The 17,732-nt window shown below is 45.3% G+C and overlaps 1 long non-coding RNA gene across 1 annotated transcript; it reads left to right on the top strand.

Annotated features, from left to right (window-relative positions):
• The first annotated feature begins 4,589 nt into the window (after positions 1-4,589).
• LOC144824933 (uncharacterized) lies at positions 4,590-17,314 on the top strand. The gene is made up of 3 exons (XR_013609188.1): positions 4,590-4,826; positions 10,692-10,727; positions 16,930-17,314. It is a non-coding gene; the product is annotated as an uncharacterized LOC144824933 (long non-coding RNA).
• The last annotated feature ends 418 nt before the right edge of the window (positions 17,315-17,732 follow it).

The following is a 17,732-nucleotide window of genomic DNA, read 5'->3' as shown; positions in this document are numbered from 1 at the left end:
ACGCAACGCCACTCAGCCACGCAACGCCACTCAGCCACGCAACGCCACTCAGCCACGCAACGCCACTCAGCCATGCAACGCCACTCAGCCACGCAACGCCACTCACCCACGCAACGCCACTCACCCACGCAACGCCACTCACCCACGCAACGCCACTCACCCACGCAACACCACTCTTGCACGCAACGCCACTCTGGCACGCAACGCCACTCTGGCACGCAACGCCACTCACCCACGCAACGCCACTCAGCCACGCAACGCCACTCAGCCACGCAACGCCACTCAGCCACGCAACGCCACTCAGCCACGCAACGCCACTCACCCACGCAACGCCACTCACCCACGCAACGCCACTCACCCACGCAACGCCACTCACCCACGCAACGCCACTCTGGCACGCAACGCCACTCTGGCACGCAACGCCACTCTGGCACGCAACGCCACTCTGGCACGCAACGCCACTCTGGCACGCAACGCCACTCACCCACGCAACGCCACTCACCCACGCAACGCCACTCCCCCACGCAACGCCACTCCCCCACGCAACGCCACTCACCCACGCAACGCCACTCAGCCACGCAACGCCACTCAGCCACGCAACGCCACTCAGCCACGCAACGCCACTCACCCACGCAACGCCACTCACCCACGCAACGCCACTCACCCACGCAACGCCACTCACCCACGCAACGCCACTCACCCACGCAACGCCACTCACCCACGCAACGCCACTCACCCACGCAACGCCACTCACCCACGCAACGCCACTCTGGCCCGCAACGCCACTCAGCCACGCAACGCCACTCACCCACGCAACGCCACTCACACACGCAACGCCACTCACACGCAACGCCACTCACCCACGCAACGCCACTCAGCCACGCAACGCCACTCAGCCACGCAACGCCACTCAGCCACGCAACGCCACTCACCCACGCAACGCCACTCACCCACGCAACGCCACTCACCCACGCAACGCCACTCACCCACGCAACGCCACTCAGCCACGCAACGCCACTCAGCCACGCAACGCCACTCACCCACGCAACGCCACTCACCCACGCAACGCCACTCACCCACGCAACGCCACTCACCCACGCAACGCCACTCACCCACGCAACGCCACTCAGCCACGCAACGCCACTCACACACGCCACTCACACACGCAACGCCACGCACACACGCAACGCCACTCAGCCACGCACTGCCACTCTGCCACGCAACGCCACTCAGCCACGCAACGCCACTCAGCCACGCAACGCCACTCACACACGCAACGTCACTCACACGCAACGCCACTCACCCACGCAACGCCACTCACCCACGCAACGCCACTCACCCACGCAACGCCACTCACCCACGCAACGCCACTCACCCACGCAACGCCACTCACCCAAGGAACGCCACTCAGCCACGCAACGCCGTTAGTATGTATAGCATTGCACCTAAAAAACAGTTAATATTACAACCCACAAACGCCAGCACCTCTCCCCTCTGTTCCCGTACACATCCAGGCTCGCAATTCAACTCCCCCTCCCCAGACGCCAGCACCTCCCCTCTCTGTCCCTGCACACAGCCAGGCTCTCAGAACACAAAAAGACTTGAAATTGAAATCGTCTACAAAATGAAATAATGACAGACGCATTACAAGCTACATGGCCTTGTACATTCCCTAATCAGCAGACCTACTATTCCCACCCCTCCCTCTACAGCCTGCTACGCCAAAAATAGCGCTTGTATCTATAGCATTGCACCTAAAAAACATGTAATATTTTGACATGTTTATAAACGGAATGAAACACACAGAGTCAGTTCAATTCAACGGGCCTACTATTTCCCTCCTCCGACACAGAGTGACATCACAGAGCCTCTAGCACATCCACGTGACTAAACAGTCCTCGCAACCCGCCATAACCCCCAACAATACGACGGACCTGCTGGGACCATTCTTTAATACCATTTACATGAACACAAAGCCAGGCCACAGACTCCAAGGCTTTCGTTACCAAAACTCCAGGATGCTAGACTACTTTAAGCGCCGTGTTCAAGATTGTAATCACTTGTGAAGTTCCTTTGGGGATGTGCTAATTTAGAACAGCAGGATGCGAGCCGGGTGTTACCTCGAGAACAACAACAAACCCCCCCAAAAACAAAGTCACTGGAAGAAAATACTAACACTAGAAACGTGATGCTTTTTCGCTAAACTTAAACAATCCCACTGAACGAAAATACTAACACTAGAAACGTGATGTTTTTTTAACAAAAATTATTTACTTCACATAACCATGTCTAGTATTTCACAACTTCCCTCTACAGCGTGGTATTTAAAATCGGCCTATTCTACGTCGACGCTTGTACAGACTAAAGATTTCTTATGTTGCCTTCAGTGGAACATTTCCGATGTTGCCTTCTTTTGGATAACTACCATATTTCTTATACACACACATTAAGGGGCGCATCCGCAGCAGCCTCACCCTCACTCACCCTCACTCACCCTCAACCCCTCATGCTATTTTGAAGGGTAACTTGGAGCAGACAGTTCAAGTCGAATTACGGTAAGGCCACTCAGCCACGCAACGCCACTCAACGCCACTCACCCACGCAACGCCACTCACCCGCAACGCCACTCACCCACGCAACGCCACTCACCCACGCAATGCCACTCAGCCACGCAACGCCACTCAGCCACGCAACGCCACTCAGCCACGCAACGCCACTCAGCCACGCAACGCCACTCAGCCACGCAACGCCACTCACCCGCGCAACGCCACTTACCCGCGCAACGCCACTCAGCCGCGCAACGCCACTCAGCCGCGCAACGCCACTCAGCCGCGCAACGCCACTCAGCCGCGCAACGCCACTCAGCCGCGCAACGCCACTCAGCCGCGCAACGCCACTCAGCCGCGCAACGCCACTCACACGCGCAACGCCACTCACACGCGCAACGCCACTCAGCCGCGCAACGCCACTCACACGCGCAACGCCACTCACACGCGCGACGCCACTCACACGCGGGACGCCACTCAACGCCACTCAGCCACGCAACGCCACTCAGCCACGCAACGCCACTCACCCACGCAACGCCACTCACCCACGCAACGCCACTCACGCAACGCCACTCAACCACGCAACGCCACTCACCCACGCAACGCCACTCTGCCACGCAACGCCACACACGCCACTCACACATGCAACGCCACACACACGCAACGCCACTCACACATGCAACGCCACTCACACATGCAACGCCACTCACACACGCAACGCCACTCACACACGCAACGCCACTCACACATGCAATGCCACTCACACACGCAACGGCACTCACACACGCAACGCCACTCACACACGCAACGCCACTCACACACGCAACGCCACACACACACCCACTCACCCACGCAATGCCACTCACCCACGCAACGCCACTCACCCACGCAACGCCACTCACCCAAGGAACGCCACTCAGCCACGCAACGCCACTCACACGCAACGCCACTCACACACGCAACGCCACTCACACACGCAAGGCCACTCACACGCAACGCCACACACACACGCAACGCCACACACACACCCACTCACCCACGCAATGCCACTCATCCACGCAACGCCACTCACACACGCAACGCCACTCACCCAAGGAACGCCACTCAGCCACGCAACGCCACTCACACGCAACGCCACTCACACACGCAACGCCACTCACACACGCAAGGCCACTCACACGCAACGCCACACACACACGCAACGCCACACACACGCCACTTACGCAGCAATGTTCACGATTTTCATAATAAAACGAAGAACACAACTTTTATGGCAAACATTGCATCCGGCCTCTGACCCGTTCAGCACCACACCTGTCTTTACATTTATTTTTTGCCAAAGAAAATCATCGACCATCTTTCTCATTCACCCAATGTATTTTCACGTTGGCACACACACATTTATGGACGCATCCGCAGCAATTTTCAGTATTTTCATACTAAACATAAACGCCACAACTTTGAGCCAGTATATTACAAGAGTTGTATGTTTAAAAGTGAAACTTTGTATACTTTGGATGCTTTATATATGCCATTTTTAAGTGTAACTTCGAGCAGACAGTTGAAGTGTCATTACACTAACGTAAAAAAAAAAGGCCCTTTGCTTTGTCAGTTCCGAGCAAAATCTTATGTGGCCTTAAGGGAGTTGCCCAGGGAAGTCTACTGGCGCGCCAATGTCGAAACTCCATCTGCATACACATTCAAACATTCACACTTCCAAGTCGCGCACATCAGCTAGTGTGACTTTTCCTTGGGGCAAGGGAAGGACTAAAAGCTTTGATCCTTTCTTAAACCAAAAAAAAATATATATATTCTTGCATCGTTACCCCCTATTTAAGCAGAGGGACGGGTCACTTTAAGTCATACTCTCTTTTTACCTGCGAGGACAGAACTTCGACTTACAGAACGGCGCTGTACTTGCTGCTATCGACCAACAGCCACTGAAAATTTACGGCATTCAATCTTAGAACGTAAGTGCATGCAAGTTTTATTTCTATACATCTAAGGGACAGTATTGATACATTTACTTGCGTTTATTACAACTGTTACTATATCAACATCGCACCTCTGTTAAATTATTCTGCGACATGTTTGTTTGCAAATCTACATTTTCTATGGTAATACTTAGCAAAGGACTACGTAATTTCTCAAACAGGTCATACCTTTGTTTAAACCAACCGATACATATTGTTTTTTTTATCGTTATCTCTTGTAGGTTATTGGTACGCTTTCAACATTTCCTTGATAGGGGCAAAGAAACTGCGCACCAACATATATCATGTAAGTACAGCCAACTGTTCACTCTTCTACACAATTTTTACTTCCGTTCCTAACACTCCGACTCGCCACACAGAACATTCCTTCCAATAATTCAAGGCACAACATAAGTTTGACACACACCCATTCTTTCTTATATTTAATGCAACACAGTAACTACTCCTAATTACAACATGACACACACACCTTTTTACGTCTGTTACTAGTACCTTTTCACGCACACACGGTTAAGAACACATACTATATAACACGCACGGCGAATTGAGTGCAACCACAACAGAACACTCCTTACTATTTTTTTCACTGCTTCACAGCAATACAGTAAACAGGATGATCGGACTGAACAGTGAACAGAGCTCCAGCTTACACTACTCACACACACCTTGTCAGATTATCTGTCAAGATTACATGCATACCGCTTCCATTCTCTAATTAAATGTAACACAGTAACCAGTGCAAGTTACAAGATGACACATACCCACCCTTTTTTTTTACATCTATTACTATTAACTTTTCATGCACACACTGTTAGGAATACATACTATATCACACGCACGCCGAAATGAGTGCGACCACATTAGAACACTCATTATGCTTTCATTTACAGCTTCATAGCAAAACAGTAAACTGGATGATTGTACTCAAGAGTCAACAGAGCTGCATCTTACACTAATCACACACAGCCTGTCACATTAGGCAAAACACTGACTGCCACCCTTATACAGCACGTGCGACTCAAACGCAATCTAAGATCATAGCACTTCGCCACTACAGCACCAAACTTTCAGGAACAACTTCAAATTGCACATTTATTTGTACGCAAACAGGCTACACTTTACAACATTCACCCGCAGCTTTACTGGCACACATTAAGTAATCCAAGTTACTAGCTGACACACGAAAACATCCGCTCGTACAACTACTAGTATTACCTTTCCACAAACACGCACCCAATAACACATTAGCCAGGATTTGCGGCCTACAAAAATAAACACTTCACTTTACAGTTACTACACTATTCCCAGGCACATTGTATCATTCGCGAGAATAGTACAGCCATAAACCGTTCGCAACACTTCGCCACACCACAAAAAAATTTTCATGCACACATTCCACGAACAAGGGCACTTTCACACACACCATCTATTACATGGCTACTCACAATCTTTCTCTCAGGGGACAAATTTAATGTTTACTTTGTGTCCAAGGACCGCATTGGTGGGGGCAGGGTCAGTGGTTAAGGGTCGGGTCTACAGCAACAACATAAAACTGGCCATGAGGTTAATCACAGGACCCTGCAGCCGAAGGCTTCGTCCACTGAGCCCTCCCGGCATACACATAATTTTCTCGCTCTTTCTCTCTTCGTCTCCCTCCCTCTCTATAGCACACTAATCACACACACCCTGTCACATTAGGGAAAACACTTCATCTTACACTAATAACACACAGCCTGTCACATTAGGCAAAACACTGACTGCCACCCTTATACAGCACGTGCAACTCCTACGCAATGTAACATCAGAGCACTTCGCCACTACAGCACCAAACTTTCAGTCAGAACTTATAATTGCACATTAATGTGCACGTAAACAGGCAACACTTTACAACATTTACGCAGAATGCATTCATTCGCAGCTTTACTTGCACAGTTAGTAATCCAAGTTACAACCTGACACACGGAAACAGCCGCTCGTACAACTACTAGTATTACATTTTCACAATCACACATCCAATAACACATTAGCCAGGATTAGCTGCCTACCCAAAATAAAACTTGACCTTACACTTAATACACTATTCACAGGCACATTGGAACATTAGGGGGAATAGTACAGTCATAATCCGTTCGCAACACTTCGCCACACCACAACAAACTTTTCATACACACGATCAAGGGGAGTTTCGCCCACACCCTCTATTACATGGCTACTCACAAGCTTTCTCGCAGGTGAATAATTTACTGTTTACTTTGTGTCCAAGGACCGCGTCGGTGGGGGCAGGGTTAGTGGTTAAGGGTCGGGGCGACAGCAACAACATAAAACTGACCATGAAGTTAATCACAGGACCCTGCAGCCGAAGGCTTCGTGCACTGAGCCCTCCCGGCATACACATAATTTTATCGCTCTCTTTCTCTCGCGCTCTCCCTACATCTATAGCTCCCCCTCCCTCTCTCCTGTCTTCCTCTGTCTCACTCTAACTGTGTTCCTCCCTCTGTCTCACTCCCCCTCTCTTTTTCCTCCTCTCTCCCTCCCTCTCCGTCTCGCAGCTTAGATTCACGTTTCTGCCTGTTTCACTCTCTCTTCCAACTCTCACCCCCCTCTCCATTTACTTACACAAATCTCGCAGATACCCCAAGCAGCGGTGCACGCAGTACCAATCCTTCTGTTATGCCACATCTCGCAGCTTAGATTCTTTCGCTCTTTCTTTTAACTCTCCACGTTTCTGCCTGTTTCACTCTCTCTTTTAACTCTCACCCCCCTCTCCATTTACTTACACAAATCTCGCAGATACCCCAAGCAGCGGTGCACGCAGTACCAATCCTTCTGTTATGCCACATCTCGCAGCTTAGATTCATTCGCTCTTTCTTTTAACTCTCCACGTTTCTGCCTGTTTCACTCTCTCTTTTAACTCTCACCCCCCTCTCCATTTACTTACACAAATCTCGCAGATACCCCAAGCAGCGGTGCACGCAGTACCAATCCTTCTGTTATGCCACATCTCGCAGCTTAGATTCATTCCCTCTTTCTTTTAACTCCCCACGTTTCTGCCTGTTTCACTCTCTCTTCCAACTCTCACCCCCCTCTCCATTTACTTACACAAATCTCGCAGATACCCCAAACTGCGGTGCACGCAGTACCAATCCTTCTGTTATGCCACATCTCGCAGCTTACATTCATTCGCTCTTTCTTTTAACTCTCCACGTTTCTGCCTGTTTCACTCTCTCTTTTAACTCTCACCCCCCTCTCCATTTACGTTTCTGACTGTTTCACTCAGCCACGCAACGCCACTCAGCCACGCAACGCCACTCACCCACGCAACGCCACTCACCCACGCAACGCCACTCAGCCACGCAACGCCACTCAGCCACGCAACGCCACTCAGCCACGCAACGCCACTCACCCACGCAACGCCACTCACCCACGCAACGCCACTCACCCACGCAACGCCACTCACCCACGCAACGCCACTCACCCACGCAATGCCACTCACCCACGCAACGCCACTCAGCCACGCAACGCCACTCACCCACGCAACGCCACTCACCCACGCAACGCCACTCACCCACGCAACGCCACTCACCCACGCAACGCCACTCAGCCACGCAACGCCACTCAGCCACGCAACGCCACTCAGCCACGCAACGCCACTCAGCCACGCAACGCCACTCAGCCACGCAACGCCACTCAGCCACGCAACGCCACTCACCCACGCAACGCCACTCACCCACGCAACGCCACTCACCCACGCAACGCCACTCACCCACGCAACGCCACTCACCCACGCAACGCCACTCACCCACGCAACGCCACTCAGCCACGCAACGCCACTCACCCACGCAACGCCACTCACCCACGCAACGCCACTCACCCACGCAACGCCACTCAGCCATGCAACGCCACTCACCCACGCAACGCCACTCACCCACGCAACGCCACTCACCCACGCAACGCCACTCACCCACGCAACGCCACTCAGCCACGCAACGCCACTCACCCACGCAACGCCACTCACCCACGCAACGCCACTCACCCACGCAACGCCACTCACCCACGCAACGCCACTCACCCACGCAACGCCACTCAGCCACGCAACGCCACTCAGCCACGCAACGCCACTCAGCCACGCAACGCCACTCAGCCACGCAACGCCACTCACCCACGCAACGCCACTCACCCACGCAACGCCACTCACCCACGCAACGCCACTCACCCACGCAACGCCACTCACCCACGCAACGCCACTCACCCACGCAACGCCACTCACCCACGCAACGCCACTCACCCACGCAACGCCACTCAGCCACGCAACGCCACTCACCCACGCAACGCCACTCAGCCACGCAACGCCACTCAGCCACGCAACGCCACTCAGCCACGCAACGCCACTCACCCACGCAACGCCACTCACCCACGCAACGCCACTCAGCCACGCAACGCCACTCACCCACGCAACGCCACTCACCCACGCAACGCCACTCACCCACGCAACGCCACTCACCCACGCAACGCCACTCACCCACGCAACGCCACTCACCCACGCAACGCCACTCACCCACGCAACGCCACTCAGCCACGCAACGCCACTCACCCACGCAACGCCACTCACCCACGCAACGCCACTCACCCACGCAACGCCACTCACCCACGCAACGCCACTCATCCACGCAACGCCACTCAGCCACACAACGCCACTCAGCCACGCAATGCCACTCACACACGCCACTCACACACGCAACGCCACGCACACATGCAACGCCACTCAGCCACGCACTGCCACTCTGCCACGCAACGCCACTCAGCCACGCAACGCCACTCAGCCACGCAACGCCACTCACACACGCAACGCCACTCACACACGCAACGCCACTCACACACGCAACGCCACTCACCCACGCAACGTCACTCACCCACGCAACGCCACTCACCCACGCAACGCCACTCACCCACGCAACGCCACTCAGCCACGCAACGCCACTCAGCCACGCAACGCCACTCAGCCACGCAACGCCACTCAGCCACGCAACGCCACTCACACACGCCACTCACACACGCAACGCCACGCACACATGCAACGCCACTCAGCCACGCAACGCCACTCAGCCACGCAACGCCACTCAGCCACGCCACTCAGCCACGCAACGCCACTCAGCCACGCAACGCCACTCACATACGCAACGCCACTCACACACGCAACGCCACTCACCCACGCAACGCCACTCTGCCACGCAACGCCACTCAGCCACGCAACGCCACTCAGCCACGCAACACCACTCAGCCACGCAACGCCACTCAGCCACGCAACGCCACTCAGTGAATAATTTACTGTTTACTTTGTGTCCAAGGAACGCGTCGGTGTGGGCAGGGTTAGTGGTTAAGTGTCGGGGCGACAGCTACAACATAAAACTGACCATGAAGTTAATCACAGGACCCTGCAGCCGAAGGCTTCGTGCACTGAGCCCTCCCGGCATACACATAATTTTATCGCTCTCTTTCTCTCGCGGTCTCCCTACATCTCTATAGCTCTCTCTCCCTCTCTATAGCTCCCCCTCCCTCTCTCCTGTCTTCCTCTGTCTCACTCTAACTGTGTTCCTCCCTCTGTCTCACTCCCCCTCTCTTTTTCCTCCTCTCTCCCTCCCTCTCCGTCTCCCTCCCTATCACCCTGCATCTCACTCCCTTTCTCTTCCTCTCCCTCCATTTCCCTTCCTTTCCCTAACTTTCCCTTCCTCTCTGTTTTTGTATATAACTCTCCATTTGTCTCCCCTTTATTCCCTCTCTATCTTTCTACATTACTTGCACACTAACTGGGTACATTTTCAATATTACACGCACAGCGCATTCATTCTCAGATTCAATGCAACACATTAACCAGTCCAAGTTACAAGATAACACACACACATTTTTTTACGTCTCTCAGTATGAACTTTTCACGCACTCACTCACTCTCTCTCTGTCCCCCTTTTCCTAACACTCCCTCTCTCTCCCTCTATCATCTCACCCTGCCTGTGTGCCACCCGTGGCGCATACACTCACAGCAGCACTAGAGCTCTTAACAGGTCTTTAAAACACTATTTACATGTTAATGTGCCCTTTATGTGAAAAATTCGAAAAAATCTCTTCTAAACATTATGTATTTTTTTTCTCCTTTCAGATTATTAAAACAACAACAAAAGAAACAGAAGTTAAGGTAAATACTACTTTGCCACTTAGTTTAAAATTTTTTAAAAGTTCTGACCTTACAGTCCCCAAAAAAATTTGTTAGTTCACAAACCTTCTTAATTTACATTTGTTGATAACAACATTTCAGTATAACTTATAAAATGCAGAGATGCTTGAAAGCAAGTTACCATCAAGGGAATAGCAAATTTAATAGCAAATCACAAGGTAAGCAATGCTTACCAAATAGTGCTTTTGCTGTCTTGCACAATTTATGCAAGCCAGTAACTACTTGGAACTCTAATGATCTGCATTATATCATGGACCGTGGGGACGCTTTATATCTCCAGATGCATTCTATTAACAACGAAACACTTATGCATCCAGATGACCTGCCAAGGTATATAGACCACAATCAAGAGATATATTCACTTTTGCTACGGAATGCTTACTACGGTGATGTCCTTAAACGTTTTGATAAAGCCTACCCAGATATTAGCACAGCATTAAATGTTACTATTAATAAGCACTGTGGTGTTCTACTTTGTATGAATGTTTATGTAATAGCTATTTTCAAACATATGCAATCATACTTTGTATTTGATTCACATAGTAGGGACCATGAAGGCATGCCTCATTCAAACGGAACATGTGTTACAATTGCATTTAATTCGTTTGAAGGCCTAATTCAATATGTTATGAAACTAGCATATAACTTTACACATCAGGCTGAGCAATGTGTCCAATTTGAATTAACACCAATAGATATAACAGTCATTCAAAGGAAATCCTTTACAAAAGCACTTACTGTGCATAAAAAAAATAGTCACCTACCGCAAGAAAGAAAAATTTGGGTACATACTACTGAATGTACTCCTAATCAGACGATAACATCAACATCAATGTCTTCTGATGATTTACTGAATAAAAGTAAGGGAGGGAATAGCAATAGTAATCATTTAGCACAATTACCAGGTAATAGTAAAGCTATACAGGGAACAAATAAACAGTCTCGGAAAAGAAAAAGGGATTCAAGTACATGTCCAACTAAAGTTGTACAAAGAAAAAAAGTTAATACAGCTGAAGAAGACATTACCAACAGTCAACTAAGTGCTACTGATAATAACATCCCCATCTTCACGCAGGGCCAAAGACAGAAACGAGGTAAACAAATCCATACAATCATTCGCAAATTCCACCGGGAAATATTGCATGGCCCAGAGTACATTTGTACTCTTTGCAATCAACTGTGGCATAAACAAACGTTGCAAAATATACGCAGTGTTAGCCAATCTGAAATTTTCAAGAAGTGTAACATTAGTAACAAGAAAACCAATTTTATATGTAAGACTTGCTATTATTACATTCGCAAAAACAAAATACCACCATGTTCTATTGTAAATGGCATGGGCTTCCCAAATGTACCAGTTGAATTAGAATTATATGATTTAGAAGAAAGATTAGTTTCACCTAGGATACCATTCTTACAAATTCGGAGTCTGCCACGCGGTTTTCAAAAATCATTATCAGGAGCAGTAGTTAATGTACCTGCAGATGTTATGACAACTGTTACAATTTTACCAAGGCAAATTAATGACGCCATGACAATCCCAGTGAAATTAAAAAGGAAATTAATCTATAAATCATATACACATTATGAGAATATTAGACCAAATACAGTAAAAAAGGCAGCTACTTGGCTAGCTAAAAATAGTACAATGTTTAATGAATATGGTGTTACGATTAACCCTGACTGGGAGTATATACCTCCAGAAATAGAATCTCACAATGAGACTTCTGAGACAAACAATTCATCTGATAGTTCTGACAACATAGAAGCTGGGAATTTGGATACTATGTTAACTAATGAAACTATTACTAGTAATTCGCTGAATGTGTTAAGTTTCGCTCCAGCTGAACATAACACGCCAAGAGGTTTATATGAGGATAAAGATTCAGAGTTTTTGGCTTTCCCTACTATTTTTTGTGGTGAACGAAGGCCTAACAATAAGGAAAGACACATACCGGTACATTATAGTACTATTTGCCAAGCAGAGTTAAGGAGTTATGATAGAAGAGTCGCTAAATCTATTAGTAATATGTTTTTTAAACTGAAGAAATTACATATTAAGCAGATCCATGGTAAAATCAACATTTCCATCAGAAAACATTTTACAGATGGGAATAAAATAACTGCTAAAGACATTAAATGTAATATTGCCAATGTTTTTCAGTTTAATGAGGGGTACAAAGTATTAAAAACTATACGCAGTTCACCTCCATATTGGGAAGGTTGCAAAAAAGATATTTTTGCAATGATAAGGCAACTTGGCATACCCACTTTCTTTTTGACTTTATCTGCTGCTGAAACAAAATGGCACCATTTAATAAATATACTATTGAGAGTTAGAAACTTAAAGGAATGTACAGAGGAAGAATTCTTAAACATGTCTTGGGAAACTAAAAGTAAATTAATACAAGAAGATCCAATAACATGTGCAAGACAGTTTGACTATCAAGTTAGGAAATTCTTTAATTGTGTTTTGCTGAATGGCACTAATCCAATTGGGGAAATAGTAGACTACTTTTACAGAGTCGAATTCCAACAAAGAGGTTCTCCACATATACATGCATTACTCTGGGTAAACAAAGCACCATTGTATGGTGTTTCACCAGTCGAAGAAGTCAATAGCTTTATTGACAAATATATCACTTGTCATAAGTCTGAGGACCCTCTTTTACAACCGTTAATAAATCTACAAAGGCATGGTCACACCAAAAATTGCAGACGTAAACAGCAACGGACATGCAAATATCAATATCCCAAATATCCAATGTCAAGAACGCTCATATTAGAGCCATTAACACTTGAGGAGACAAATAAGCAATGGCAAGATAATATGAAAATAATACATGAAGCTATGAATAATACTACTTTTAATACACTTTCTTTTGAGGACTTTTTAGAGTTCATTAAAATGGATGATAAAGAATATATTACTTCTATACAAACTAGCTTACAAAAAACAACTATTTTTTTAAAAAGAACACCAGGCGAATGCTTCATCAATAACTACAATAGTACTCTTTTAGAAGCTTGGCGAGCAAACATAGACTTGCAGTTTATACTAGACCCTTATGCTTGTGCAGTCTATATTATCTCATATATCAGTAAATCGCAAAGAGGAATTAGCAAACTTCTAGCGCAAGCTGCTAAAGAGGTAACAAGCAATAGTAATATCAAAGATCAACTTAAACACATAGGAAACAAATTCCTCAACTGCACAGAAATTAGTGCTCAAGAAGCAGCATATCTAATTCTTCAAATACCATTACGGAAAAGCTCACGATCATTTGTATTTATTAATACTAGCCGTCCAGAGAAAAGAACTTATTTAATGCGCGATATCGAAACTATTAATAACTTGCCCGAAAATTCAACTGACATTCAATGTGAAAATATTATTATTAAGTACTGCAAACGGCCACAATCATTAGAGATGTGCACGTTAGCAGACTATGCGGCTGATTTCAACTATGTGAAGAAAAAAACACATGGGAAAGAAATAAATGATTGCGAAGATTTACTTGCAGAACAAAACTTTTACAGCTCAGATGAGGAAGAATTAGAAATAGAATGTAGTCACGGAAATAAACAACAAAAGAAACAGAATTATGATTATGCTTTAAATAAGCGCAGACAAGGGAAAATAATACGCTTTTGCAGATTTAGCAAAAATAATGAACCAGAAGAGTATTATAGAGAAATATTAATGTTGCACTATCCATGGAGGGAAGAAGAAAAAATACTAATCAACAAGGAAACTTACTATGAGAGGTATCTGGAAGTTAAATCATTTGTTGACACACAACTAAAAATCTATAACAAACAGCATGGCGAAGTTACAAACATTATTCATGAACAGTGTCATGAAAATGTAATTTCACCTCCTCTATCACCAACTGTTAATATACAGACAGAAGACCAAAATCCAGAACATAATAATAGATATGATTTGGCTCTAGATTTAGGAATTAGAACTACAACTGAAGAACAAAGCTTAACTAACGTTATTTTACCCAATGAAAAATACCAACAACTTATGCAAAACTTAACGGAGGAACAACTTAATTTTGTTTACCATCATTTGCATTGGTTTAAAACTACAAGCACTCCATGCTATACTTTTTGCACTGGAGGGGCTGGTGTTGGGAAAAGTTTTGTAATATCTGCACTATATCAAACTTTACTACGCTATTATAACACTAAGGCCGGTGAAAATCCAGATAATGTTTATATCTTACTTACTGCTCCAACAGGAAAGGCTGCCCATAATATTAATGGAAAAACACTGCATAGCACTTTCAAAATACCTGTGTCGCAAAGTTTGACTTATAAACAACTGAGTCATGAACATAGAACTGCTCTACAAATGGAAATGATGCATGTTAGAGTTGTTATTATTGATGAAATTTCAATGGTAGGACACAATATGTTGAATTTTATACATAACAGGCTTCAAGAAATTAAATCATCTAATGAACCATTTGGAGGAATTTCTATTTTAGCCATTGGTGACTTTTACCAATTAAAACCTGTATTTGACAGATACATTTTTCAGGATTCTACACAAATGTATGGTCCTTTAAGTGCTAACTTATGGAAAGAACATTTTAAAATTTTTGAATTAACAAAAATTATGCGCCAAAAAGAAGATCTACAATTTGCTGAATTACTAAACCGATTGAGAGAAGGCAAGCATACTGAGGAAGATATTTCACAAATTAAGCAAAGGGAAATACAACCTGATGAGACTTTATTAGAAACAATTCCATATATCATGTCAACTAATCTAGAAGTTAATGAAATTAACCAAAAGGTTTTAGAACAACATTGCAAAGATTATCCAGTCTACATAACAGTAGCAAGCGATACCGTCAGTTCAGATTTGTCTGAAAATGTGAAAAAAACCATTCTTAAGCAACTGCCCAAAGATCCACAGAAAACAATGGGCCTTTCACATACATTACACATTGCCTTACAACTTCGTTATGATTTAAGTTGCAATGTGGATGTCAATGATGGTTTAACAAATGGCGCAACTGGTGTTGTACAATTAGTTGAATTGATTAACAATACACCTATTATCGTTTGGTTGTTATTTGACAATCCCACTATAGGACAAACAACCAGACAACAATATAAACACTTATTTCATTCACAAATACAAAATACATGGACACCAATACATGCTATAGCTAGACATTTCCAATACACTAAAAAATTTATTACCATTATACGCAAGCAATTTCCTTTACGCCAAGCATCAGCACGCACTATACATCGCACACAAGGTGCAACTCTCGAACCACTTTATATACACTTTAATAACAGCAAGATTCATCATTTGCATTATGTTGCTATTAGCAGGGCAAAATCAATACAAAATGTATATGTACACAATTTTGATGAACGTAAAATTGTAGTACATCCACAAGTTAATGAGGAAATGCACAGATTAAGGACAGAAATGCCACTTGAAATACATATCCCACAGTTACATACATACAGTGCACATTTCAATATCATTGCACACAATATCAGATCACTACAGAAAAATTTTCCATCTATGGTAGCGGATAGCAATATATTACAAGCAGACATTATTTGCTTAACTGAGATCAACACTACAAGAAATGCTACAGCTAATGATTTCACGATAGAACAATATCATCACATTATATTTGATAAATTTCATACATACAACACAAACCATGGAATGATTATGTACTACAAAAAAGATTTATTTATATTGCCTATTTATGAGACACTTGAAGGGATTGACATTTTACATTTTACTCTACAGATTGGTAACACAGATTTCCTTATTATTATTTTATACAAACCACCCCTAAAAAGTATAACTTCTCTTTTTGATTTCATCACAAATATTACGGATTTTTACCCCACACACAAATTCATTATTATAGGTGATTTCAATGTGGATGTATCTCAACAAAATGCAAACAGCAAGCAATTACTTGGATTCTTTGAAACGCAATTACAATGTCAACAACTCATTAACAGTTACACAACTAACTACCAATCCATTTTAGATCATATATATACAAATGTCCAACTACACAACTATGGTACTTTAGAATGCTATTACAGTGATCATAAAGCAATATGGGTTTGTATTTAACATGTTATGTCACATTTTCTATTTCAGATGATGTCTATTGAAGAAATTATGAACATTAATACCGATGACAACAAACCATACCAGAAACCAATAAGAGTTAATGTCATCAACTGCTCAGGGAAAACTACGTACAAAAATGCTAAACAAGAGCAGAAAATTTTATTCCATTTGGCTTTAGCAGATAAAACTGGAACAATAAAATGTACTTGTTACCAAGAAAATTTATATGAGCAAACGAAAAATAACTGTGGACTACTGATACGAAACTTTATTATCAAAAACAAAACAATTTTAATTACAAAACAAACTAAAGTAACCAAATTTCCTGCAATGGCAATCGAGGATGGCCTGATCCAACAAGCAAACAACATTTTGCATCCGCCTGCACCATCGGCTTCTCCCATCAAGGAAATAAAACAGGCAAGTCTAAAAAGCCTGATGACCGTTTCAGGGACAATAATTGCCGTAAGTATGAACACAAACATGTCATCATGTCAACTAAAAAAAAATATTGTCTCGCATTTGAAAAGTTGGACTTATTAGTATTGTAAATGACATATCTTATTTATTTTTTACTTTTTTAAATTGCAAGTCTAAATAGCACACCTATGTCATGTGACAGGCAGACCTGCTCTTAGGGCAGGTATGCTTGCCACATGGCACCTGTGCCCTTTTTGGGGATGCCAGAGGGTGTCAAAGTGACACCCCCTGCACCCTTCTGAATTCTTTAATTACCGATTCGGTAAATAACAAATCGATAATGCCTAATCATTCCTATGGGCTTCAAAGCCCATAGGAATGAATGGGCATTACCTATTCGGTATTTACCG

This window comes from Lissotriton helveticus, chromosome 3_1 (assembly GCF_964261635.1).
Source record: "Lissotriton helveticus chromosome 3_1, aLisHel1.1, whole genome shotgun sequence".
In the NCBI taxonomy this organism is placed as follows: Eukaryota; Metazoa; Chordata; class Amphibia; order Caudata; family Salamandridae; genus Lissotriton; species Lissotriton helveticus.
Note: the sequence above shows the minus strand (reverse complement) of the source record. Positions and strands in the feature narration are given on the sequence as shown.